At 44.8% G+C, this 27,667-nt stretch overlaps 1 protein-coding gene across 2 annotated transcripts in view; it reads left to right on the forward strand.

The window, feature by feature from the left end:
• ULK2 (unc-51 like autophagy activating kinase 2) overlaps positions 1 to 27,667 on the forward strand; it is a 182,073-nt gene that overhangs the window by 7,874 nt on the left and 146,532 nt on the right. The gene's annotated exons all lie outside the window — the stretch shown is intronic.

Raw genomic sequence — 27,667 nt, forward strand, 5'->3', positions numbered from 1 at the left:
GCCAGTGGACACAAATCTCCCCAGGTCATGTGATGGACGGATTAGTCACTCCGCCGTACCCGTAACAAGCCATACAACGCGTGTCCAGGACTGTCCTTGTGGACTAAATCATAAACTAAATAGTAAAGTTTGGAATGGCTGAACTAATGTTTGATTGTGCTGACGCAGACACATGCATTATAGACCATATTGGCAGTTGTAGTAATTTATACTGCTCATTCACCTTCGATTTACACGGGGGTGATTAATGGCCCATTTACTGCCAGACCTGACATTATAATACGCTGAAGCTTCATGCTCACCGCTTGGGTTACATTAGTTTATCATGTATATATTGAAGAATGGCAGTAATCCCATTTCTGAAAAGTGAAAAATTGGTTTTATTCCAAGTCCATGTACACAATGCTGTGGCTATGGCAATGTGCCTTTTTTATTGAGAGCCAAAACTTTGTGTACATGGGCTTGGAATAATTGCAACATTCCTTAAATGGGATTCTTGCCATTCGTCATTGTTTATATTTTTATAGTCCATGACTCTGACTTGTACCCGAACTTTTTGATTGCTGCTTTATCCCCCTTTTATTTGGAATTTTATATAATCTATTATTATATCGCCTTTTATTCCATGGCACTTTACAAGTGAGCATGTGTGTAGTCCAGTTTCTACTCTTTAGACTTCAGCGCTCGGTTATACTGAGATGCAGAAATCACGGGTGGTGGAAAACTAATGGAGTCCACCTATGCGCTACAGCCTAATGCTAAATGGAGTCCACCTATGCGCTACAGCCTAATGCTAAATGGAGTCCACCTATGCGCTACAGCCTAATGCTAAATGGAGTCCACCTATGCGCTACAGCCTAATGCTAAATGGAGTCCACCTATGCGCTACAGCCTAATGCTAAATGGAGTCCACCTATGCGCTACAGCCTAATGCTAAATGGAGTCCACCTATGCGCTACAGCCTAATGCTAAATGGAGTCCACCTATGCGCTACAGCCTAATGCTAAATGGAGTCCACCTATGCTCTACAGCCTAATGCTAAATGGAGTCCACCTATGCTCTACAGCCTAATGCTAAATGGAGTCCACCTATGCGCTACAGCCTAATGCTAAATGGAGTCCACCTATGCGCTACAGCCTAATGCTAAATGGAGTCCACCTATGCGCTACAGCCTAATGCTAAATGGAGTCCACCTATGCGCTACAGCCTAATGCTAAATGGAGTCCACCTATGCGCTACAGCCTAATGCTAAATGGAGTCCACCTATGCGCTACAGCCTAATGCTAAATGGAGTCCACCTATGCACTACAGCAGGGGTGGGGAACCTCCGGCCCGCGGGCCGCATGCGGCCCGCCATGACCTTTTATGCGGCCCCCGGGCACATTCCCGGGGGCTGTAGTGCTGGGGCCGCCAGCCCTTTAAATGACCACATGCACTGTTTGGGAGAACCAATGAGCTCTCCCGCTGTCCAGTAGCGTAATCAGCGGTGTGTGCCTGCCCCTCTGTCCCCTCGTGCTTGTGTGTGCCCGCCCCTCTGCCCTCCGGAGCGATATGCCCGCCCCTCTTTCCCCTCGTGCTGTGTGTGCCTGCCCCTCTGCCCTCTGGAGGGCAATCTGCCCGCCCCTCTTTCCCCTCGTGTGGTGTGCCCGCCCCTCTGCCCTCCGGAGCGATCTGCCCCCTCTGCCCTCGGCGCGATGTGCCTGCCCCTATGTCCTGTCGTGTGGTGTGACCGCACCTTTCAACTCCAGAGCGATCTGCCCGCCCCTCTGCCCTCCGGCCTGCACTGTCTCCGGCGCTGTGTGTGTGCGCGCCTGCACTCTGCTCCCTGTCCAGTACTTTGTGTACCCTCCCTCCAGAGTTGTGTGCAACAATCAGTGCTGTGTCCCTCACCCCATGCTGTCTATCACCTCAGGTTTGTGGCTCCCCGTTAATGTCAGGGCTCTGCAGGTGCTGTGTGCAGAGCCTTGACATTACTGGGGGGGGGCAGTGCTGTGTGCCCTCCCAATGCTGTGCATCACCCCCAGTGTGGTGTTCCCCCAGTGATGTCTGTGCCCCCCTCAGTGATGGCTTTGCCCCCAGCTCCTCTTGTGATGTGTATGTCCCCCAGCCCCTCTTGTGTTGTGTATGCCCCCCAGCCCCTCTTGCGTTGTGTATGCCCCCCAGCCCCTCTTGCGTTGTGTATGCCCCCCAGCCCCTCTTGCGTTGTGTATGCCCCCCAGCCCCTCTTGCGTTGTGTATGCCCCCCAGCCCCTCTTGCGTTGTGTATGCCCCCCAGCCCCTCTTGTGGTGTTTGCCTTCAGCGTCTCCTGTGACTTGTACATCACATTGGAGATGCTGGGGGCATATACATCACAGGAGACACTGGGGACATACACAACACAGGAGGGGCTGTGGGCATTTACATCACAGGAGGGGCTGGGAGCATATATAGCTCCTCATGTGATGTATGTGCATCCAGTGTCTCCTGTGTTGTGTATATACAGCAGTCCCAGCGTTTCCTTTCTGTGGTGTATACGTCAGTCCCAGCGTTTTCAATGTGATGTATATGCCCCCAGCCCCTCCAGTGATGTATGTGCCTTCAGTGACTCCTGTAATGTATATAGAGCAGTCCCAGTGTCTCCTATGTGTTGTGTGTGTGCCTCCAGCGTCTCCTATGTGTTGTGTGTACCTCCAGCGTCTCCTATGTGATGTATATGATTTAGCAAATATTATCACAAAGAGTTGACTGCGCTTCAGACCGAGACAGAAAAGCAGTTGTGAGAAGAAACATGATTAGTATCCTCAAACATCACAGCCGCACCAAAGAGAAGCCGCCACAGTAGGGGTGAGTTAATTGTTTGACCAAATATAGCCGGGTAATTTTCACATTGATAATTTTGTGCGGCCCCCGAAGGTTGGTAGAAATTTCCAAATGGCCCCCGGCTGAAAAAAGGTTCCCCACCCCTGCACTACAGGCTAATGCTAAATGGAGTCCACCTATGCGCTACAGCCTAATGCTAAATGGAGTCCACCTATGCACTACAGCCTAATGCTAAATGGGGTCCACCTATGCGCTTCAGCCTAATGCTAAATGGGGTCCACCTATGCACTACAGCCTAATGCTAAATGGGGTCCACCTATGCGCTACAGCCTAATGCTAAATGGAGTCCACCTACGCGCGCTACAGCCTAATGCTAAATGGAGTCCACCTACGCGCTCTACAGCCTAATGCTAAATGGAGTCCACCTACGCGCGCTACAGCCTAATGCTAAATGGAGTCCACCTACGCGCGCTACAGCCTAATGCTAAATGGAGTCCACCTACGCGCGCTACAGCCTAATGCTAAATGGAGTCCACCTACGCGCGCTACAGCCTAATGCTAAATGGAGTCCACCTACGCGCGCTACAGCCTAATGCTAAAGCCTAATTGTAATTTTCATTTTCCATTGGGAAATTAAGCAATTTTATCAGCTATTGTGAAAGAAGATTTCAACACCTACAAAGTCCATCCTTAGATTATGCAAATTATAGATGTTCCTAAGACCTGCAAATAATCACATTTTCCAACACCTACTTCCAAACCGTGTTATGTGGCAAGGCATAAAATCCAGATTCAAAGCAAATTATTTTAGCCACATGAAACCTCAGATCAAGTGTTATGGGATACTTGTGCAATGCCTTTTCATCAGCACAACACTTAAGTGGGCTTTATACACAGCGACATCGCTAGCGATGTCGCTGGTGAAAGCACCCGCCCCCGTCGGTTGTGTGACACGGGCAAATCGCTGCCTGTGGTGCACAACATTGCTTACACCCGTCACACGTACTTGCCTGCCTAGCGACGTCGCTGTGGCCGGCGAACCGCCTCCTTTCTAAGGGGGTGGTTCGTTTGGCGTCACTAAGCGGCCGTCCAATAGAAGCAGAGGGGCGGAGATGAGCGGGCCGAACATCCCGCCCACCTCCTTCATTCCTCATTGCGGGCGGCCGCAGGTACAGTGATGTTCCTGCGGTGTCACACATAGCGATGTGTGCTGCCGCGGGAACGACGAACAATCTGTCTCCTGCAACAGCAACGATTATCGGGATAGGAACGACTGGTCAACGATCAACGATTTGGTAAGTAATTTTGATCGTTAATGGTCGTTCCTGTGTTTCACATGCAACAATGTCGCTAACTAAGCCGGATGTGCGTCACGAATTCCGTGACCCCAACGACATCTCGTTAGCGATGTCGTTGCGTGTATAGCCCGCTTTATTGTCCCTTGTCTCAGAGAGGCAAAAATCCTTGAACAGTGAGACAATGATCTCCGGCAGATCGCAAACTGCATAGGCTAAGATACTGGCACTGTTCATCATTGTATCTCTCAATGATTGGGAGAAGATGACCACAAGAGGTGCACGGAAGCAAAATTCTGCACTAACATATGTTCATATTGGTTGAATTGTGCATAGTGGTCCATTTTGTACTGGAAGTGCAACTGTATGTGACATACCAAAGTTAAGGCATAAAACAGCGTCTACACAAACCATCCGAAAGGTTACCAGATGTTTAGCTGCAGTTGTTCCATTAACCTCACCTTACCGCTCTTAGACAATCGTGGTGCAGAGAGACTCCATTGTGGTCTATCTTCAGCGTTGCGTCTTGCCTTTGTCTTTTTACTCAAAAAAAATTTACACCTTCCTTGATTTCAATGGTTTTATGCATTGGAACATTATTAAAAAAACAAAACAAACAAATTTGATCTTGGTGTTAAAACTAAGGTAACGACCAGGGCTGTGGAGTCGGTAAACCAAACCTTCGACTCCGACTCCTCAATTTCTCTTGCACCGACTCCGACATATATTGCTTATAGTTAGGTGAAAAATTTATTGTAGTACATGAACATGTGTATATGAACATCAGACATTTAATTATTTTTATGATACAATAATCAAGATATTTGGATAGAACATATAATATATTTATTGGAATACAACTAAATTGTAAATATATATGTGCGGCCCCCGAAGGTTGGTAGAAATTTCCAAATGGCCCCCGGCTGAAAAAAGGTTCCCCACCCCTGCACTACAGATATATATATAGATATATAGATATATAGATATATAGATATATAGATATATAGATATATAGATATATATATATATATATATATATATCTATATATCTATATATATATCTGTAGTGCAGGGGTGGGGAACCTTTTTTCAGCCGGGGGCCATTTGGAAATTTCTACCAACCTTCGGGGGCCGCACATATATATTTACAATTTAGTTGTATTCCAATAAATATATTATATGTTCTATCCAAATATCTTGATTATTGTATCATAAAAATAATTAAATGTCTAATGTTCACATTGTACTACTACAATACATTTTTCACTTAAATATAAGCGTTATACTAGATGTTGTTGTTTAGTAAAATATTCAGCACATTCTGCATTGCACTACTGTCCCCAATTTATTATATATTTTAGGAGTCGGTGCATTTTATTCCGACTCCACCAAAATGAGCTCTGACTCCACAGGCCTGGTAACGACAACCTCACGTGAACAACTCATGACAAATAACCTCATGTCATTATTTCTTAAAAACTTAAGTACATCCTATAAAACCTCATCTTGTACAACTACCTTAAGCAGCCATAACTTGATTAACTTATTATCTATATGACTTTATCAGTCTCTCACATATTTCTGGAGAAAATTTGCCCTACTCTTAACTAACTGCTTTTAGACTACCCATAGACTTTACACCTCCGAGCAGTAGATAGGGGAATCACTTTCAAACTAGAATATTTCTTTAAAGTGAACCTGTCAGGTGCAATATGCACCCGGAACCAGGAGCAGTTCTGGGTGCATATTGCCAATCCCTGCCTAACCGTCCCTGTATACACTAGCATAGGTAAAGAGATCTTTAGAAAAAGGATTTCTAAAGATCTTTTATGATATGCTAATGAGTGCAGGGTCTAGTCCCCTGGGCTTTACTTCCCCGGCCAGTCATCCCCATTAGCATGTTAGTACATCCCCTGTGGGTGTGCTATCATGCTAATGAGTGTGCAGCGTCACAGGATGATCTCACTCACCTCTCCACCACCATCGTGTCCGACGGGGGATTTCGGCTCAGTGCGCATGACCCCGGAGTGTACTCGTCCTGGCCTCAAACCAAAGAAGTGCACATGACCCAAACTCCGAAGTCATGCGCACTGAGCCGAAATCCCTAGTCGGACGCGATGGCGGTGGAGAGGTAAGTGAGATCATCCTGTGACGCTGCACATTCATTAGTATGTTAGCACGCCCACAGGGACGTACTAACATGCTAATGGGGGCGACTGGCCGGGGATCTAACACCTAGGGGACGAGTCCCCGAGCTCATTAGCATACGGTAAAAGATGTTTAGAAATACTTTTTCTAGAGATCTCTTTATCTATGCTAGTGTATACAGGGACGGTTAGGCAGGGATTAGCAATATGCACCCAGAACTGCTCGTGGTCCTGAGTGCATATTGCACCTGACAGGTTCCCTTTAATTTATGAAATATATTGCAAAATTAGATATCTTTAAATTCCAGAAACCATAATACCCCTTGTAGCTGGTCAGATGTTATATTTTGGCTAGAAATGATTGTTGCTACATACCGCTTCTAAGTATTTGGCCCCCTCAGTAATAGTTTTCCATTCTTTAGAACTCTGTCTGAAACTAGTGTATAGATTATTTTTCTTGCCAAAAGTCTTTTGTTGGTTGTGGCCGACCCTCTTCCAAGGGCTGCCATTGGAAAAATCCTAGAGCACGAGGTGATGAGCAGGTGATAGAAGTATGGTACTCCGAGTCCTGAACAATAATTTAGTAGGCGTCTATGTAAAACTGATAGGGACATCCAAGAATGTACATTTCCAGTGTATTTAAGAATTAGTAGAGGCTCTTTGACGTCATACAATGAATTTTTGCTCTTCAGACAAGTGTTACTGGAGAGCAGCTGTGGATATTTGGGATTTAAAACAAAATGCATTTTTTTCTACCATGTAACTTGTGTTGAGTGTTTTAGCGCATCTGTGTGTATACTCGCCATTCATACATATGAGGTTTCTTTATAAGTGCATAAAACCCTATGGCTCATGGTATCCATTGCTATTATTCCTCAGTATGATTGCTGAAAACTAATCATTGAAATATTCTCTAAGCTCCTTGATACACTGATTTGCTCTGTGCAGACAAATTTCCGTGATAAATCTCTGGGTACTTAAAATGCAAATGAATGCCACAAAGAGGATTATTCTGCTTTCATATAACAGATGCCACGCAATGCTATAAATGTAATCCCTTTTAATGATTGGTTAACCCCACGATAACTGACGCTGAATTTTCTAATATGTTTCTTGACATTATTGTCCATTTATACAACCAAAAGCGAAGCTGGACAGCCACAATAAACAAGGGTGCTGGATCAGAAAGCTAAATTAGGATCTGACAAAGAGAAAAGGGCATTACAGGAACGATGAGCACACCTACATATAAATAGAACTAATTTCTATTGAGACCATAGTATATACATATGTGGGGGATTGTCACACCCTAAAAAAAAACAATATCTGTAATAAAGACATATAAATGTGTATCCCAAAAAGCACAGACTTGAGAGAAGCTCAAATAAACAATGATGTGTCTATGGCATAGGTGCAGTTTCTGTTCATTAACGTACATCAGGTCATTCTCACACATGCGCATATTCCTACATGATTAGATCCTTGTTTTCTATTTCTGTTATACGAGGCTGCTCATGATGATGCGGTCTTTGCTCACACGGAATACCATGATGCTGCCCTTGCTTTGTGCATGCGCCAACTTCTTTGCATCGCTGTGTTCATTGCAGCAACCTTTTGGCCTCTACCATGATTATACAATGTTGCTCCCTCAGCGCACTCATAATACTATGATACTGGCAGATGTATTTGCCCTCTCTACTTTGGTAACTTTTGTGCATGCGCCAACTTCAGTCCGGTCTTTGCAGCAACCTTTTGGCCTATATGACCATTATACTACGATGCGCCTTTGCGCATGCATAATACCATGATACCAGCAGATGAGCTCCTCCTTACTTTGATTACCTTTGCGTATGCCCAAACTTTTTTTTTTTTCTGATCAGTGGCCTCTTTGTACTCTTGAGGCTTATATACATCCATTGACATCTATCTCTGGTTTTTGGGTCCCATATTATGACCTAACATATATCAATTTTTTTTTTTTTTTTTTTTTTTTTATTATATATTGCTATTCTGTTCTATAATATGACCATACAAATCTAATTTGGCATATGTTAGCTATATAGAGGTGTTAAATATAAAGTATATTACCAGATAGAAAATATATTTTTAATACATCTTTATTTATGGCATATAATTTGCACTTTGATCTATTTTCCTCTATTGCCTATCCATCCAACTATATTGGTGTTTTTGTTTTTTTTCTTCTTTCTTTCCTTACATGATTCATAAATGCCAACCATCTTCACTTTAGTGGTCATTTCTGATATCCTCTTTTGTTATTGATTTTTGCCATCACATTTAGGGTACGTACCCACGATCTGGACATACTGCATCCAGGATGCAGTATGTCCTCTACTATGGAGCCACGAGTGCTCTCCACAGGAGACCACAGCTGTCCGTGCCCACCCACGATCAGGGCTCAGGTCCTTGCAGACTTTTTCTGTTTTTCCCTGCTGAGAATACTCACAGCTCCACAGCAATAAATTGACATGCTGCGGCTTGGGAGGCCACACCACATGGTAGTTTAGTCCAGGAAAGACAAGCACGGGGCATGGGATTTCTATAAATCCCATCCACTGTGCTTGTACTGTACAACGCAGCATTATGGACTCTGAAAACACAATGTGTTCAAAATGGTGTGAACCCGGACTGTGGGCACGCAGCCCTATTATTTGAACTCTTCTCAGTTCTGGCCTTTTTGGGAGATATATATATATATATATATATATATATATATATATATATATATATATATATATATATATATATATATATATATATATATATATATATATATATATATATATATATATATATATATATTATATTACATTACACATATACGCAATTAAAAATTAATCCTGGCCATCTTTATGTTCCCCTGACCGCAGTATTGAAATGGCAGTCCAAAAATAAACATTATGATTTGTGATTGTGCCTGTTTGGAAATGCTCTGGGGCATAGCCAAACACATATGTGCCCAAAGGAAGCCTAAGGAGTTTCCTTTTGGCCTCCATTGCCCCCCTGCCACCCAAAATTAGATGGAAGTTACCGCTAAGGGGGACAGCCACCTACTTCGTATTTAGAGTGTAATGAATGCCCTTGGGCCATCCATAAAATGCATAGATAAATAGGGGCCTTCAGAAAGACACTTCGCAGCCATCCTAATGATCATGTGAAAATGGAGGCTAGACGTAGTGAAACCCCTTTAAATTCTGAATGTTAAATATCTGAACTTGAAATACTAGATTCCACAAATCTTCAGTTACCAGCACACTAGTAACAGAAGGTGACAGGGGACAACTCAAGGACATCTGGAGTAGTGGGAGACCAGACAAAACTAGGTTGGATTCAGTCTCCACATAAACCTGAAGGAAGGGAAGAAGACGACACCATGTCATCTAAATTAGGTAAATAAAGGATAGGAAAGATGCAGTCTGACTTGCTATTTGCGTCTTATTCCGTGTCTCCAGGCAGGAGGAAGTCCATAAATTCATCTGAAAACCTTAATTAAAAGGCCAAATACGTCTAAATGGTGATGGCACTGTCACGTGTAAGAAAGTTACTCTTTATTTTTCCTCCCCAAGCGCAAATGCAGATTTACAATCCAGTGTGGAAAAATGCAGCCACTGGGGTTTGTAAATATAACGGACATACGAGAAAAGAGCATTACAGTAACGATAAGCGCGCCATTTCCATTGGGACCATAATATGTACACCATGTTAAAACTAATTAAAAACAAAGAAATGCACTGACATGTGGGGGACACTCACACCCTAAGGAAACAATATATGTAATAAGAGATAGATATATATTTCTATCTATCTATATCTATATCTATATACATATATTTCTATCTTTCTAATTTTTTTTTATTTTTTTTGTACTTGTTTGGTCCTCTTTTGGCACCAGGAGTGTCTGAATTAGCTAGTTCTCACTGTTAGATCAGATTTCCAAGATATTTGATTACGCATCCTACAGTATCTGCCACTTTATCCATAAACTGGCAATTAAGTGTTTGGTTTTTGTATCATGTCATTGCTGGTATATAGTGATTTACGTTTATGATTCTGATTAAGAATGACTTCAGTTTTGACAGATTGTTTCTAGTTTCTGAGATAAGTAATAGTTAATTAACGCAACACGATTGAAAAGCATTCAGAATTACAAGAAAATTGTTGCAATTAGTAAGTAAACAGTCTAACAGGAAAAAGTTGTGATTTGATTAATACAATATTATTTATTAATTGGTATTAATGTCAATGCTTTTAAAAAAAATAAATAATGTAATACTGTCATCATGACAGCCACATTGGAGACTCCAGCAGTAGTCTGCCATCGTGTGTGTGTCCCTCCCGTCTGCCATCAGGTTTGCCCCATCTGCCTGGATATCTCTCCTCCATCACCTTCATATTCTGATAGAACCTCTCTCTCGCCTTGTTACACATTGAAGTCCCCCGAGGTTATCTGGAAATCGGTTTTAAATGGCTATAGAGATGGTGAATCTTTATGCTTTTATATTAAACCCAAAGTTTCTGAAGTTAGTGAGCATATCCTGCACCAATTCTTCATTGTCAGGCTGCAATTTTAACGTCCAACCTTTTTATTAGGCTTATTCATTAACTCTGGAGACTAAAAGTTCAGATGCTTGATTGCAGGGCTGTGGAGTCGGAGTCGGAGTCGGAGCTCATTTTGGTGGAGTCGGAGTTGGAGTCGGTATAAAATGCACCGACTCCGACTCCTAAAATATATAATAAATTGGGGACAGGGCAATGCAGAATGTGCTGAATATTTTACTAAATAACATTTAGTATAATGCTTATATTTAAGTGAAAAATTTATTGTAGTATAATGTGAACATCAGACATTTAATTGTTTTTATGATACAATAATCAAGATATTTGGATAGAACATAAAATATTTATTGGATACAACTTTAGAACACAAAAAACTAATAAATTGTAAATATGTAATATTATATATATATATACACAGTGTATATACACACACAAGATATATATGTAATCTACTGTATATTACATAGTGTATTACATATTTACAATTTATTACAGTTTTTTGTGTTCTAAAGTTGTATCCAATAAATATATTTTATGTTCTATCCAAATATCTTGATTATTGTATCATAAAAATTATTAAATGTCTAATGTTCACATACACATATTCATGTACTACAATAAATTTTTCACCTAACTATAAGCAGTCTGAGTCTGAGTCTGAGTCTGAGTCTGAGTCTGAGTCTGAGTCTGAGTCTGAGTCTGAGTCTGAGTCTGAGTCTGAGTCTGAGTCTGAGTCTGAGTCTGAGTCTGAGTCTGAGTCTGAGTCTGAGTCTGAGTCTGAGCAAGAGAATTTGAGGAGTCGGAGTCGAAGGTTTGGCTTACCGACTCCACAGCCCTGCTTGATTGGACAGATTTAATTCTCAAATTATGTGATTGAGATCTTTTGGCTTAATGGTTGAGGCCTTCAAAGATCTTACCTCAAATTCACTTCCACTGCTACTACTTGCCATATACATCAATCCCAGTGGATGGTCTGGCCATCTGGTAAATTGTCAAAAAGTGTGTGTGTGTGTGTGTGTATGTGTGTGTGTGTGTATATATGTGTGTGTGTGTGTGTGTGTGTGTGTGTGTGTGTGTGTATATATGTGTGTGTGTATGTGTGTGTATATGTATGTGTGTGTATATGTGTGTGTGTGTGTGTATATGTGTGTGTATGTATATGTGTGTGTGTGTGTGTGTGTATGTATATGTATGTATATGTGTGTGTGTATGTATATGTGTGTGTGTATGTATATGTGTGTGTGTGTGTGTGTGTGTGTGTTTGTATATGTATGTATATGTGTGTATATATATGTATGTATGTATATATAATTTTTTATACTTACGGTGGCTCAGTGGTTGGCACTGTAGCCTTGCAGCGCTGGGGTCCTGGGTTTAAATCCCACCATGGACAACATCTGCCAGCAGTTTGTATATTCTCCCTGTGTTTGTGTGGGTTTCCTCCCACACTTCAAAAATATACTGATAGGGACCTTAGATTGGCAACACTGTCCCCATTGGGGCTCACAATGTATGTAAAGTGCTGTGGAATTAATGGCGCTATATTAATGAATAAATATAATATACATATATTTATATATACAGTGCCTTACGAAAGTATTCGGCCCCCTTGAATTTTTCAACCTTTTCCCACATTTCAGGCTTCAAACATAAAAATAAAAAATTTAACGTTATGGTGAAGAATCCACAAGTGGGACAAAAAAATAGTGAAAGTGAACGATATTTATTGCTTTATTTTAAATTTTTGTAAAAAATAAAAAACTAAAAATTGGGGCGTCCAATATTATTCACCCCCTTAAGTTAATACTTTGTAGCGCCACCTTTTGCTGCGATTTACAGCTGCAAGTCTCTTTGGGTATTTGTCTATCAGTTTTGCACATCGAGAGACTGAAATTCTCGCCCATTCTTCCTTTGTAAATAGCTGGAGCTGAGTGAGGTTGGATGGAGAGCATTTGTGAACAGCAGTTTTCAGCTCTTTCCACAGATTCTCGATTGGATTCAGGTCTGGACTTTGACTTGGCCATTCTAATACTTGGATACGTTTATTTGTGAACCATTCCATTGTAGATTTTGCTTTTGTTTGGGATCATTGTCTTGTTGGAAGACAAATCTCCGTCCAAGTCTCAGGTCTTTTGCAGACTCCAACAGGTTTTCTTCAAGAATGGTCCTGTGTTTGGCTCCATCCATCTTCCCATCAATTTTAACCATATTCCCTGTCCCTGCGGAAGCAAAGCAGGCCCAAACCATAATGCTACCACCACCATGTTTGACAGTGAGGATGGTGTGTTCAGGGTGATGAGCTGTGTTGCTTTTATGCCAAACATATCGTTTGGCATTGTGCCCAAAAAGTTTGATTTTGGTTTCATCTGACCAGAGCACCTTCTTCAAAGTTTGGTGTGTCTCCCAGGTGGCTTGTGGCAACCTTTAACCCCTTCACCCCCGGCCACTAAAACACCCTAATGACCGGGCCATTTTTTGCAATTCTGACCAGTGTCACTTTGACAGGTTATAACTCTGGAACGCTTCAACGGATCCTGGCGATTCTGAGATTGTTTTTTCGTGACATATTGTACTTCATGTCAGTGGTAAATTTAGGCCGATATTTTTTGCGTTTATTTGTGAAAATTTAGGAAATTTGGCGAAAATTTTGAAAATTTCGCAAATTTCAAACTTTGAAAATTTATGCCCATAAATCTGAGAGATATGTCACACAAAATAGTTACTAAATAACATTTCCCACTTGTCTACTTTACATCAGCGCAATTTTCGAAACAAATTTTTTTTCCGTTAGGAAGTTAGAAGGGTTCAAAGTTCATCAGCAATTTTCATTTTTCCAACAAAATTTACAAAATAATTTTTTTAGGGACCACATCACATTTGAGGTGACTTTGAGAGGCCTAGGTGACAGAAAATACCCAAAAGTGACCCCATTCTAAAAACTACACCCCTCACACTGCTCAAAACCACATCCAATAAGTTTATTAACCCTTTAGGTGCTTCACAGGAACCAAAGCAATGTGGAAGGAAAAAATGAAAATTTTACTTTTTAACACAAAAATGTTACTTTAGCCATAAAATTTTCATTTTTACAAGGGAGAAAAGAGAAAGTACACCATACAATTTATTGTGCATTTTCTCCTGAGTACGCTGATACCCCATATGTGGTAAAAATCAATTGTTTGGGCGCACGGCAGAGCTCGGAAGGGAAGGAGCGCCATTTGAATTTTTGACAGCAAAATTAGCTGCACTCATTAGCGGACGCCATGTCGGGTTTGAAGACCCCCTGAGGTGCCTAAACAATGGAGCTCCCCCACAAGTGACACCATTTATGAAACTAGAGCCCTCAAATAATTGTTCTAGATGTTTGGTGAGCACTTTGAACACCTGGGGGCTTCACAGAAGTTTATAGCGTTGAGCCGTGAAAAGAAAACAATTTTTTTTTACCACAAAACGGTTGCTTCAACTAGGTAGCTTTTTTTTTTCACAAGGCTATCAGGAAAAAATGCACCATAAAACGTATTGTGCAATTTCTCCTGAGTACGCAGATACCTCACATGTGGTGGAAAGTAATTGTTTGCGCGCATGGCGGGGCTCAGAAGAGAAGGAGCGCCATTTGACTTTTCAAACGCACAGACGCAGTGCACTGATCGGCCGCTGCAGGACGCACGGTCGGATGCAATAAAAAAAAAGCGTCGGGGATACGTAAAAAAAAAAGTCACGCCAAAAATTGACCACGGATGCAGATCCGTTATCTGCATCCCTGATCAGCGCTCGGCGGGACGCACGGACGGATGCGATACAAAAAGCGTCGTGAATACGGAAAAAAAAGTCACGCCAAAAATTGAGCAGGGATGCCGATCCGTTATCTGCATCCCTGATCAGTGCTTGGCGGGACGCACGGACGGATGCGATACAAAAAGCGTCGGGGATACGGAAAAAAAAGTCACGCCAAAAATTGAGCAGGGATGCCGATCCGTTATCTGCATCCCTGATCAGCGCTTGGCGGGACGCACGGACGGATGAGGTGTAAAAATGGACAGGGGATACGGGAAAAAAAAAAAAAAAGTTATACTCACAGTACCCAGAGGACTAGCAGGAGGATCACTGACCAGAAGAGCTGCAGAGGAACAGATGGCAGAGAGATGGACAGCTTTACAGGAGCAGCAGGCAGATCAGCAGAATGCCCAGGAAGGACCCAGCGATGGACGCAGATGTGATCAGGCCGGTGAAGACAGGTAAGAGGACGTCGGGGGAGAGCAGAGGGGGGGGTGAGAGCAGAGGGGGGGTTGAGAGCAGAGGGGGAGGGGGGAGAGCAGAGGGGGAGACCGGAGAGGGAGCTGCAGAAGCAGAATAGAAATAATGGGGGAGGCAGTCAGATCGCGGGGGGAGCGGATCGGGATGTCGGGGGGGGGGGGGGGTGGTTGGGGGGAGCAGATCGCGGGGGGGGCACGGCAGGGGCACCACGGGAGCGCGCACGGGCTGCAAAGTGAGCATAGTACTCACTTTGCAGCAGCAGCGGTGACCTCAGCAGCAGCGGTGGTAGCAGATCGGGGCGTAGGGGGGCAGATCGGGGGGGGGCACAGGCAGGGGCCTTCACGGGAGCGCGCAGGGGCCTTCACGGGAGCGCGCAGGGGCCTTCACGGGAGCGCGCAGGGAGCGGAATACTTATCATTAGAGCTGCAGCGGCGGTGACATCAGAGGCGGCGGCGGCAGCAGCAGCGGTGGCGTGGTACCAAAAGTACCAGCCACTCCACGCTGCAGACATGTTGGGGGAGGGCTCACAGGCCAGCACAGGCCTGGGGAGGGCGGCCACCGGCAGATCAGACCGCCCCACTGCACACTGATTGGAGCGATTGCGCGTCATAGCACGATCGCTCCAATCAGTGCTGCAGGGGCTGGGGGCGACATGTTTGAGGTCCACCTATGATATGCTGCTGCAGCTGCGGCATCTCATAGCTGGATCTCACAGGATCGCACTAATTCGGGCATTATTTTTGCCGAAATTAGTGCGATCGATGTGGTTGGCGGTTCAGATTTGAACAGCCAATCACATCGATCGTCGATAGGGGGTGGCGATGCCGCCCCCCCTGGGGTCAAGCAAAGGTCCCCTGCTGTAAGAAACAGCAGGGGACATCATTTGAAAGCCGTTGCTATGGCCACGGCAATCAAATGAAGTTTAGGCAGTAAAATTACGTCCCTGGTCGTTAAGTCACATTAAAATAGGACGTAATTTTACTGCCCGCGGTCGTGAAGGGGTTAAACAACACTTTGTATGGATATCTTTGAGATATGGCTTTCTTCTTGCCACTCTTCCATAAAGACCAGATTTGTGCAGTGTACGACTGATTGTTGTCCTATGGACACTCTCCCATCTCAGCTGTAGATCTCTGCAGTTCATCCCGAGTGATCATGGACCTCTCGGCTTCATCTCTGATCAGTCTTCTTTTTGTTTGACATGAAATTTTTGAAGGACGGCCGGATCTTGGTACATTTGCAGTGGTATGATACTCCTTCCATTTCAATATGATTTGCTTGCACAGTGCTTCGTGGGATGTTTAAAGTTTTGGAAATCTTTTCGCAACCAAATCCGGCTTTAAACTTCTCCACAACAGTATCACGGACCTGCCTGTTGTGTTCCTTGGTCTTCATGATGCTGTGCGGAGCACTGAGACTATCACAGAGCAGGTGCATTTATACGGAGACTTGATTACACACAGGCGGCTTGTATTTATCATCATCAGTCATTTAGGACAACATTGAATCATTCAGAGATCCTCAATGAACTTCTGGAGTGAGTTTGCTGCACTGAAAGTAAAGGGGATGAATAATATTGCACGCCCCAATTTTGTTATATTTTTTTTAAAAAAAAAAAAGTTTGAAATAAGCAATACATTTCATTCAACTTCACAATTTTGTCCCACTTGTTAATTCTTCACCATAACATTAACATTTTTTCTTTTTTATGTTTGAAGCCTGAAATGTGGGAAAAGGTTGAAAAATTCAAATGGGCCGAATACTTTCGCAAGGAACTGTATATTAGTATGTATAGTGTGTATGGCTGTTTAACGCGAGCTTGTGCGGTGAGCCCACATTATTCTCTACTCATTTTGTTTTGATCTGACATTTTCAGCTAACAGGTGTGGGTGAATCTCCAAACTCTTGACAGTGTCCTCTAACGTGCTCCAGCGGAGATCTCATCGTTCACCATCAGCAGCAGCATGACGCAATCATGGGGCACCAGTAGGTTGTCATGCCAGCGTGGGGTCAGCAGATGACCCCTGTGGCTGTTATGGCTCGCTTCCTGCGAATTCTGGCAGAGTGCCGACATTCACAGGAGAATAGCATTTCTGCTGTTTAGAGCAGTGCTGAAGCATCACTCTGATCAGCAGAAGTGATCGGATAGTGCAGGTGTAAAGTTCACTAAGGTAAACTGTCAGTCCGTTTTTGCCATGAGGGGACAGTCATGGTGTCCGTTTTTGCCATGAGGGGACAGTCATGGTGTCCGTTTTTGCCACGAGGGGACAGTCAAGGTGTCCGTTTTTGCCACGAGGGGACAGTCAAGGTGTCCGTTTTTGCCACGAGGGGACAGTCAAGGTGTCCGTTTTTGCCACGAGGGGACAGTCAAGGTGTCCGTTTTTGCCACGAGGGGACAGTCAAGGTGTCCGTTTTTGCCACGAGGGGACAGTCAGGGTGTCCGTTTTTGCCACGAGGGGACAGTCAGGGTGTCCGTTTTTGCCACGAGGGGACAGTCAGGGTGTCCGTTTTTGCCACGAGGGGACAGTCAGGGTGTCCGTTTTTGCCACGAGGGGACAGTCAGGGTGTCCGTTTTTGCCACGAGGGGACAGTCAGGGTGTCCGTTTTTGCCACGAGGGGACAGTCAGGGTGTCCGTTTTTGCCACGAGGGGACAGTCAGGGTGTCCGTTTTTGCCACGAGGGGACAGTCAGGGTGTCCGTTTTTGCCACGAGGGGACAGTCAGGGTGTCCGTTTTTGCCACGAGGGGACAGTCAGGGTGTCCGTTTTTGCCACGAGGGGACAGTCAGGGTGTCCGTTTTTGCCACGAGGGGACAGTCAGGGTGTCCGTTTTTGCCACGAGGGGACAGTCAGGGTGTCCGTTTTTGCCACGAGGGGACAGTCAGGGTGTCCGTTTTTGCCACGAGGGGACAGTCAGGGTGTCCGTTTTTGCCACGACTGTCTACTGATGGCAAAAACGGACACCCTGACTGTTCATGGAGGACACTGAGGATACCGGTATCTTTTTTTTTTTTTTTTTTTTTTTTTTTTTTTATGTACATATTTATAGAGGACCAATCACCAGGGTTTTCCTATATAAACTAATAAACTAAAGCCAGTGCTATACTGACACTATCCTGCTGATTCTAACCTTAGCTTTACTTGTGAGTAGAGATGAGCGAACCGGTCCCGGTTCGGCTCGAGGTCGGTTCGCCGAATGGGGGTCCCGTTCGAGTTCGGCTCGTCGAACGTTCGACGAACCGAACTAGAACCAATAGGCTATAATGGGAGGCAATCACAAACACATAAAAATGCATTATAAATGTACACAAACAGTTAATAAACATTGCCATAACACTTACCGGTCCCCGCGATCCCTTCTGCACTCTGTCCCCTGCCGCTATTCCATCCGATGATCGCTGAATCCTCCCAGTGACGGCACTGCCAGCAGAGATGCAGGACCTATCGTGACGTCAAAATAGCCATTTGACCAGTCACGTGGCTATTATCGCATTGGCTACAGACTGGTCACATGACTATGACACGTCATGTAGGACCTGCGAGTGCTTCTCTCCGGTACATGGTGCACATATATGTATCGCCGTGTACCGGCGATATGCTCTAGCACACGGTCGACTCCCCGTTCCGTTAGGGACCGGCTGACACAGCCGGTCATTAACGGAGATCACCGTTGCCATAGCAACGCAGTTAGCGGTGACGTCACCGCTAACCGCGGCTCCGAGAGCACCATTGCTATGGTAACGCGTCTGTCAGCGTTACCGCTGTTACCGCTGACAGCCAGCACTGATCACTCACGGAGTGAAGGCTGCACGCTGCTTCCTCACTACAATCGTCACTACTACTACACTAGTGAGGATTGTACTGAGGATGAGGTTCCCCAGCCCCAAGTGATGAGCTGGGGCACCTCATCCTCACTACAATCGTCACTACTACTACACTAGTGAGGATTGTAGTGAGGATGAGGTGCCCCAGCTCATCAAGTGATGGGCTGGGGCACCTCATCCTCACTACAATCGTCACTACTACTACACTAGAAAGAAAGAAGACAGAAGAACAGGATCGTGGAGGGCTGACAGGGGGTAATAAAGATGGAGTCTCTAATGTGTCTGTGTATTTATTTCTATTAAAGTATTTTTTCTCTTTGTGGTGTTTTTTTTTTTTTTAACCCTTTATTGGAGATTCTTAATGGCCGGGTCAAACGTGCATGACATTAAGAATCTCTGGCTTAATACTGGCTAGTAAAACAAAGCCAGTATTAACTCATGATTACCCAACAAGCCACCCGGCTCCAGGGCTGTTGGAAGAGTTGGATACAGCGCCAGATGATGGCGCTTCTATGAGAGCGCCATTTTCTGGGACGGCTGCGGACTGAAATCCGCAGCAGAGGCGCCCAGAAACCTCGGGCTAACCTGTGCTGCGGATTCCAATCCCCCAGCTGCCTAGTTGTACCCGGCTGGACACAAAAATGGGGCGAAGCCCACGTCATTTGTTTTTTAATTATTTCATGAAATAAGTGAAATAATTAAAAAAAAAACGGGCTTCCCTATATTTTTGGTTCCCAGCCGGGTACAAATAGGCAACTGGGGGTTGGAGGCAGCCCGTGGCTGCCAGCTGTACCTGGCTAGCATACAAAAATATGGCGAAGCCCACGTCATTTTTTTGGTGGGCAAAAAAATTCTGCATACAGTCCTGGATGGAGTATGCTGAGCCTTGTAGTTCTGCAGCTGCTGTCTGCTCTTCTCCATACAGACAGACAGCAGCTGCAGAACTACAATTCTCAGCATACTCCATCCAGGACTGTATGCAGAAGTTTTTTGCCCCCTAAAAAAATTGTGGGCTTCGCCCTATTTTTGTATGCTAGCCAGGTACAGCAGGCAGGTACGGCTGCCCCCAACCCCCAGTTGCCTATTTGTACCCGGCTGGGAACCAAAAATAAAGGGAAGCTCTTTTTTTATTATTTCATGAATTTCATGAAATAATTAGAAAACAAATGACGTAGGCTTCGCCCCATTTTTGTGTCCAGCCAGGTACAACTAGGCAGCTGGAGATTAGAATCCGCAGCACAGGTTGGCCTGAGCTTTCTGGGCCCCACTGCTGCGGATTGCAGTCTGCAGCCGCCTCAGAAAATGGCATTTTCATAGAAGCGCCATCTTCTGGCGCTGTATCCAACTCTTCCAGCACCTGCCTGCTATACCTGGCTAGCATACAAAAAAATGGCGAAGCTCACATCCTTTTTTTGTAGTTTTTTGGCAAAAAAAATAAAAAATGCTTCCCTGCATTTTCCATTGCCAGTGAAGGCAACACCAAGCAGTGGGGGTTAGCAGCCAGTAGCTGCTTGGATTACCCTTAGCTAGCAATACAAAAAATGCAGCGGGAGCTCATATATATTTTTTTTAATTATTTATTTAAATAACTAAAAATAAAATGGGCTTCCCTGTATTTTGATTGCTGGACATCACAGTGCTGTAAAAATAAATCTTTAAAAAAATGACGTAGCGCTCCGCGGTATTTTTGATACTCAGCGCAGATAAAGCAGACAGCTATGGGTTGCCACCCACATCTGCCTGCCGTTACCCTGGTTGGCAATCAAAATACAGGGAAGCCCATTAATTTTTTCTATTTAAAAAATAGTTAAAAAAAAAAAAATTACGTTGGGTCCCCCCATTTTTGATAGCCAGCTAGGGTAAAGCAGACGGCTGTAGCCTGAAAACCACAGCTGGCAGCTTTACCGTGGTTGGGGATCCAATGTGGAGGTCCCCTCAGGCTCTTTTTTATAATTATTTTATAAATATTAATAATTACACAATAAAAGTAGGGTCCCCCCCAAATTGGATCACCAGCCAAGGTAAAGCGGACAGCTGTGGTCTGGTATTCTCAGGGTGGGAAGGTCCATAGTTATTGGGCCTTCACAGCCTAAAAATAGCAGGCCGCAGGCACCCCAGACGTGGCGCATCCACTAGATGCGCCAATCCTGGCGCTTCACCCCAGCTCATCCCGTGCCCTGGTGCAGTGGCAAACGGGGTAATAAATCGGGTTGATACTAGCTGTAAAGTAACCTGAGATCAAGCCCAGCAGTTTGTGATCTCATGGCGTCTATTAGATACCCAACATCATAAACTGTCAGTACTAACAAAAAAAAAAAAAAAATCGACAAAAGAAATTTTATTTGAAAAAACAGCCCCCAAAACATTTCCTCTTTCACGAATTTATTGTAAGAAAAAAAATAAAGGGGTCCCACGACGACTCTGGACCATCTAGAATATGGGGGGGAGACACTCAGGGAATGTATCCCCCATTTTCTAGGAGTGCGGACCCTTCATGTGAGGAGTGTGGGTGCAATGAATCTGCACTCACTCTTCTCGGGTCCACAGCAGCAGAGTCCATGTCGTAATGGTTGCTACCAAAGCTGCAATGCCCTGCTCATGAGGTAAGGGCATGCCTAATCAGGAGAACTACTGTAGAGGAAGCTCTGCTCACTGGTATATAGGTGCTCAGAGGTAATAATAGATAAAATTAGTGAGTAACCTCGGCACTCTAAATCTCCCAGACTAAGTCAGTAAATCACAACGGATAGTAATGCAAAATCACTCTTTATTGGTCCGTATTAAGAAAAAATTTTTTTTTCATAAGCATATATGTTTTTGTCCAAAACAAGTTACAAATGACGTTTCGGCCTGAGCCTTCGTCAGATTGGACTTATCTGCATGTAATCATGAAAAATGACAATAATCAGTATCACATAAGAGTGAGAGAACAATAACATAAACTCGAACAATGTAGAGGTACAATTGGGATGCAGCAAAAAAATTGCAACACAGCAAGAAATGAAACACATGATACAAATGTCATAATACAGTACAAGGACAATATAGTAATGACAAATATGGGGTCAGAGTAGGCTTAGACAGCTCTGGTACGAAAGAGATGCCAATCATAAAGTAACATGTGCAGTAGGTGTAAAGCTACAGTATGCATGGCAGAGCTAATGGGTAGACCGACCATAGAAAAAGAACGGAGAAAAAGTGGAGAAAAAAGTGGAGCACCCTTTGGTGCCTTTCATGTGGCACTAAGGGGTGCTTAGCTTTGTATTTAGCCAAAAAATGAAAAAAAAAAATGACGTAGGGTTCCCCCTAGTTTTGTAGCCAGCTAGGGTAAAGCAGACGGCTGCAGCCTGCAGACCACAGCTGGCAACCTCACCTTGGCTGGTAATCCAAAACTGAGGGCACCCCACGCTGTTATTTTAAATTAAATAAATAAAAAAAAAAAACACGTAGGGGTCCCCCAAAATTGGATCACCAGCCAAGGTAAAGCAGACAGCTGGGGCCTGATATTCTCAGACTTGGGAGGTCCATGGTTATTGGACTCTCCCCAGCCTAAAATTAGCAGGCCGCAGCAGCCCCAGAAGTGGCGCATCCATTAGATGCGCCAATCCTGGTGCTTCGCCCCAGCTCATCCCGCGCCCTGGTGCGGTGGCAAACGGGGTAATATATGGGGTTAATACCAGATGTGTAATGTCACCTGGCATCAAGCCCTGGGGTTGGTGAGGTCAGGCGTCTATCAGATACCCCACATCACCAACCCAGTCAGTAATAAAAAAAAAAAATAGACGACAAACACATTTTTATTTGAAAAAACACTCCCCAAAACATTCCCTCTTTAACCAATTTATTAGAATGAAAAACAAATCCAGGTCTGGTGTAATCCAAGGGGTTGCCATGACGATCCACACTGTCCCAGTCAATGAAGAGCAGGATGTTCCCCATTGGCTGGGAGAGCAGTGCAGTGACCTGAGCTAACATCAATGGGTCAGCCCAGGTCACTGCAGGGGGGTGACAAGTGCTGCTGTCAGCGAGGTACATTACCTGTGCTGATCTCCAGCACTGCCGACCTGTCACTGAGTTCAATGACCGCCGCCTTCACAGCCAAATATCGCGAGAGGCCCGTGACGTCACCGCTAGTCAGTCTCGGGTCGGAAGCGAGAGGTGATGTGACAAGCGGCGGCCATGGAGGACAGTGACAGCGCTGAGGTCGGGATGGCGGGACTTCATCACCGCAGGTAAGCCGAGCGGGGCTGTGTGTGTGTGTGTGTGTGTGTGTGTGTGTGTGTGTGTGTGTGTACATGCCGCGGGCAGGAGGGGGCGGAGCGAGCTGAGCGGGGAAGTGTGGGCTTCCTGCACGTAACTAGGATAAACATCGGGTTACTAACCAAAGCGCTTTGGTTGGATACCCGATGTTTATCTTGGTTACCAGCTTCTGGCAGGCTGCCAGCGATGGCTCCTGCACACTGTAGCTGTAAAAAGCCCTGCTTTTTGCTGCTAGAACCGTTCTCGAACGTATCTAGAACTATCGAGCTTTTGCAAAAAGCTCGAGTTCTAGTTCGATATCGAACAGCCCCCAAAATTACTCGAGCTTAGAACTGGAGAACCTCGAACCGCGAACCGCGCTCAACTCTACTTGTGAGATCGGATGTATGCTTTCTGAAATATAGGCAGGTAAAGTCTGTGAAATGCACTGCTCTTTGATGAGGTACTGCAGAATATCTAATAGATTGGGTTTTTGCTAGTTATTCCCACCGCTGTCTGCTGCCTGTCCTTCCTCCCCCCTATCTGTTATTACAGGGGAGGAAGGAGGCAGGAAGGCCAGGCAGCAGACAGGGGTGGGAATAACTAGCAAAAACCCAACCTATTAGATATTCTGCAGCACCTATCAATTAAGTGTCCAGTATTTCATAAACTTTACTTGCCTATATTTCAGAAAGTATACATCCGATCTCACAAGTAAAGGTATGTTGAGGCTTTGTGCGCACGTTGCATCTTTCTGGTGACAAAGATGCAAGTTTTTGGTCCCAGACGCTCCCTCGGGATGCATTTTTTTTTTGCCATCTTTTATTTAGTTTTTTTACCACGTTTTTGCCCAGTGCGTTTTTTTAAGTCAAATCTATTGACTCAGAGGGCTCAAAACACAAAGAATTGACATGCTGCATCTTTGTGGTCACCACAAAAACAAGCTGCAACGTGTGGACAGAAACTGAGGTCTCATAGACTTTGCTGGGGAAGGAAATGCATGCAGTTTTGAGACAAAAACTGCACCCAAAAAATGTGGCAAAAACTGCAGCGTGCGCACAAGGCCTTAGAATCAGTATGATCGCGCCAGTATAGCACTGGCTTTAGTTTATATAGGAAAATCCTGGTGGTTGGTGTGCTTTAACACTAAAGTCCCAGAAATTTCGAGCTCCCCCCTGAAGTCCCGAAAGAGGACTGAATACATAAACTGAATAGAACTAACTAGAAACTAAATGGCTAAACTCAATGGAAAACAACAACCTCCTGTGGTGCGACAGTAATGGCCTTAATTACAGAACAAAAGACTGTGGTTATAGGATGTTAGCTAAAATCCTTCAGGTCAATCGACCCGTCTCTGGGTTCCAAAGGTAGAAATGTTACATTACCTCTCTCTGGGACTTCTAGTGTTAAATGTGAATGAAGCCGAGTATTGAGATAAAGAAATCAGGGGTGGTAAAAAGCAAATGGTCCTTCTGAGTGTCTGCAATCCTAATCCCTCCAGATAGTAGTATTGCTCAATGAAATTACTAAAGATACTGGTAAATGAAATTATCTTATCAGAGCAACAATGTAATGATGAGATGGTTTTGCCTTGTAATCTTTGACCGTGTAAAGGTGGTGTCACACACAGCGACAACGACGTCGCTGCTACGTCACCATTTTCTGTGACGTTGCAGCGACGTCCCGTCGCTGTCGCTGTGTGTGACATCCAGCAACGAGCTGGCCCCTGCTGTGAGGTCGTTGCTGAATGTCCTGCTTCATTTTTTCGTCGTCTCTCTCCCGCTGTGAAGCACACATCGCTGTGTGTGATGGCGAGAGAGCGACGAAATGAAGGGAGCAGGAGCCGGCGTCTGGCAGCTGCGGAAAGCTGTAACCAGGGTAACCAAGGGAAGACCTTTCCCTGGTTACCCGATATTTACCTTCGTTACCAGCCTCCGCCGCTCTTGCTGCTAGTGCCGGCTCCTGCTCTGTGCACATGTAGCTGCAGTACGCATCGGGTAATTAACCCGATGTGTACTGTAGCTAGGAGAGCAAGGAGCCAGCGCTAAGCAGTGTGCGCGGCTCCCTGCTCTCTGCACATGTAGCGACGTTATGATCGCTGCTGCGTCGCTGTTTGACAGCTAAGCAGCGATCATAACAGCGACTTACAAGGTCGCTGTTACGTCACAGAAAATGGTGATGTAACAGCGATGTTGTTGTCGCTATGTGTGAACCCAGCTTAAGGCTAGGTTCACACACTGCGTTTTTTTGACGCTGCATTTTTGCGGCAAAAACCGCACAAACGCACCCGCGTAAAAAAAACGCGTCAAAACGCACGCGTTATGCGGCGATTTGGTGCGTTTTTTGCTGCGTTTTTGCTCACTGCGTCTTTATGCGTTTTTTATCAGTGAACAATGCCATTAGAGATTGTTGAAAAAAAAAAAGTCTGTCATTTCCTTCTTCAATATGTTCTTCATTCTCCACTAGTATATGCAATAGAGCAGACAGCTACAGAACTACAAGGCTCAGCATGCTCCATACAGGACTGTATGCTGGAGGGAGAGGCAGAGGGAGCAGAACTACAAGGCTCAGCATACTCCATCCAATAGTGTATGCAGGAGAGCAGACAGCAGCTGCAGAACTACAAGGCTCAGCATCCTCCATCCAGGACTGAATGCAGGAGTTTTTTGCCCCCCAAAAAAATGTGGGCTTCGCCATATTTTTGTATGCTAGCCGGGTACAGCAGGCAGGTACAGGCTGCCCCCAACTCCAGCTGCCTATTTGTACCCGGCTGGGGACCAAAAATATAGGGAAGCCCTTTTTTATATATTTCATGAAATAATTAAAAAAAAAGACGTGGGCTTCGCCCAATTTTTGAGTCCAGCCGGGTACAACTAGGCAGCTGGGTATTGGAATCCACAGTGCAGGGTGCCCATGCTTTCTGGGCACCCTCGCTGTGAATTGCAGTCCCGCAGCCACCCCAGAAAATGGCGCTTTCATAGAAGCGCCATCTTCTGGCGCTGTATCCAACTCTTCCAGCTGCCCTGATGCCAGGTGGCTCACTGGGTAATAATGGGGTTAGGGCTAGCTGTATATTACCAGCTGGCCCTAAGCCCGAAATTCATGGTGTCACGCCAATATTAGACATGGCCACCATGAATTTCTAGTAAAGATAAAAAAAAAACACAACACACAGAAAAATATTTTTATTAGAAATAAAACACAACACAATTAGTGACTCCATCTTCTTTGAAATAAAGACCCCCCCCCCACCGCAGTAATCCTGGGTCAGGGTCCCACGCCGTCCAATCCGGATCCAATATCTGATCGGTTTGCTGGAAGGCAAAGCGATCAGATGATGTGTCAGGTTCTAGGGGCTGAAGCACATCACACATCAGCTGATTGTATAAAAGCCGTTTATACAATCAGCAGATGCATTGGTGCAAAAAAAAAAAAAAATACTTATGTGCTGATTACCGGCAGCTCCTGGAGCGATGGGGCGGGAGTCTGATCCCGTCCGATCGCTGCAGCAGCTGCCGGTAATCAGGGATGAAGTCTCCTGACGCATCCGCTGCTAGGTTAAGCCGGCTGGGCGCCCGCGTCACTGCGATACTTACGATCAGCTGATGTGTCAGGTGACTGCATCAGGTGATCCATCGCCAGGTCCTGCATCTATCGGAGGTGTCCCGGCCGTCTGCACACAGCTGGAGCGGCGATACCGTGAGAGGAGATGGGAGCGGGCATGGCACCGGGACCTTGCAGACAGGTGAGTATGACTTTTTTTTTTTTTTTTTTTTCTACTGTTCACTTTTGATTTCGCAGCCGCTTCCACCTCCTTGCCCGTACATGGCGCCGCACGGCAGCATACATGCACAGGACTGGAGGTGGAAGCGGTGGTGACTGTACTGGGAGGATTCACACTTCTGTGTTTACTGACAGAAGGAATCCTCTTCCTGTACATGTCACTTTACTACCCACCTCCTGCATTTTTAGCTGCGTTTTTGGTCTTAGAAACGCACCAAAACGCAGCTATTTGCGTTTCTCATTGCGTCTTTCAACATCCCATTGCACTCAATGGATGAAAAGTGCAGTGAAAAACGCGGGAATAATTGACATGCTGCGTTTTTGTGGCACCACAAAAACGCAGCTGAAAAAAAAACGCTGTGTGCAGACAGCAAAAATGAAAACTCATAGACTTTGCTGGGGAAGCAAAGTCATGCAGTTTTCTGAGCAAAAACGCACCCGGAAACTGCGCAAAAACGCCGCGAAAAACGCACTGTGTGAACTTACCCTAACAGCAAGTAGTGGCGTTGAATGCATAAACGATTGGTTCTTCCCATGTTAGACCTCTTTCAAATGGTTTTCTATAATATACTGCATGTATGGATAACAATAATGCTGTATTAGAGGGGAAGGTAAGGCTGCTTTTACTTCTCCGATTTTTCCTGTGCGGCACAATCCGGCACTTTGCAGGAAAAACGCAAACATTTTTGTTTTGTTTTTTTTTTTTTGCTGCCGGTTGCGGTTTTCCTGCATTGACTTTAATTAGTGCC

The sequence above is a fragment of the Anomaloglossus baeobatrachus genome, chromosome 2 (assembly GCF_048569485.1).
Source record: "Anomaloglossus baeobatrachus isolate aAnoBae1 chromosome 2, aAnoBae1.hap1, whole genome shotgun sequence".
NCBI lineage: Eukaryota > Metazoa > Chordata > Amphibia > Anura > Aromobatidae > Anomaloglossus > Anomaloglossus baeobatrachus.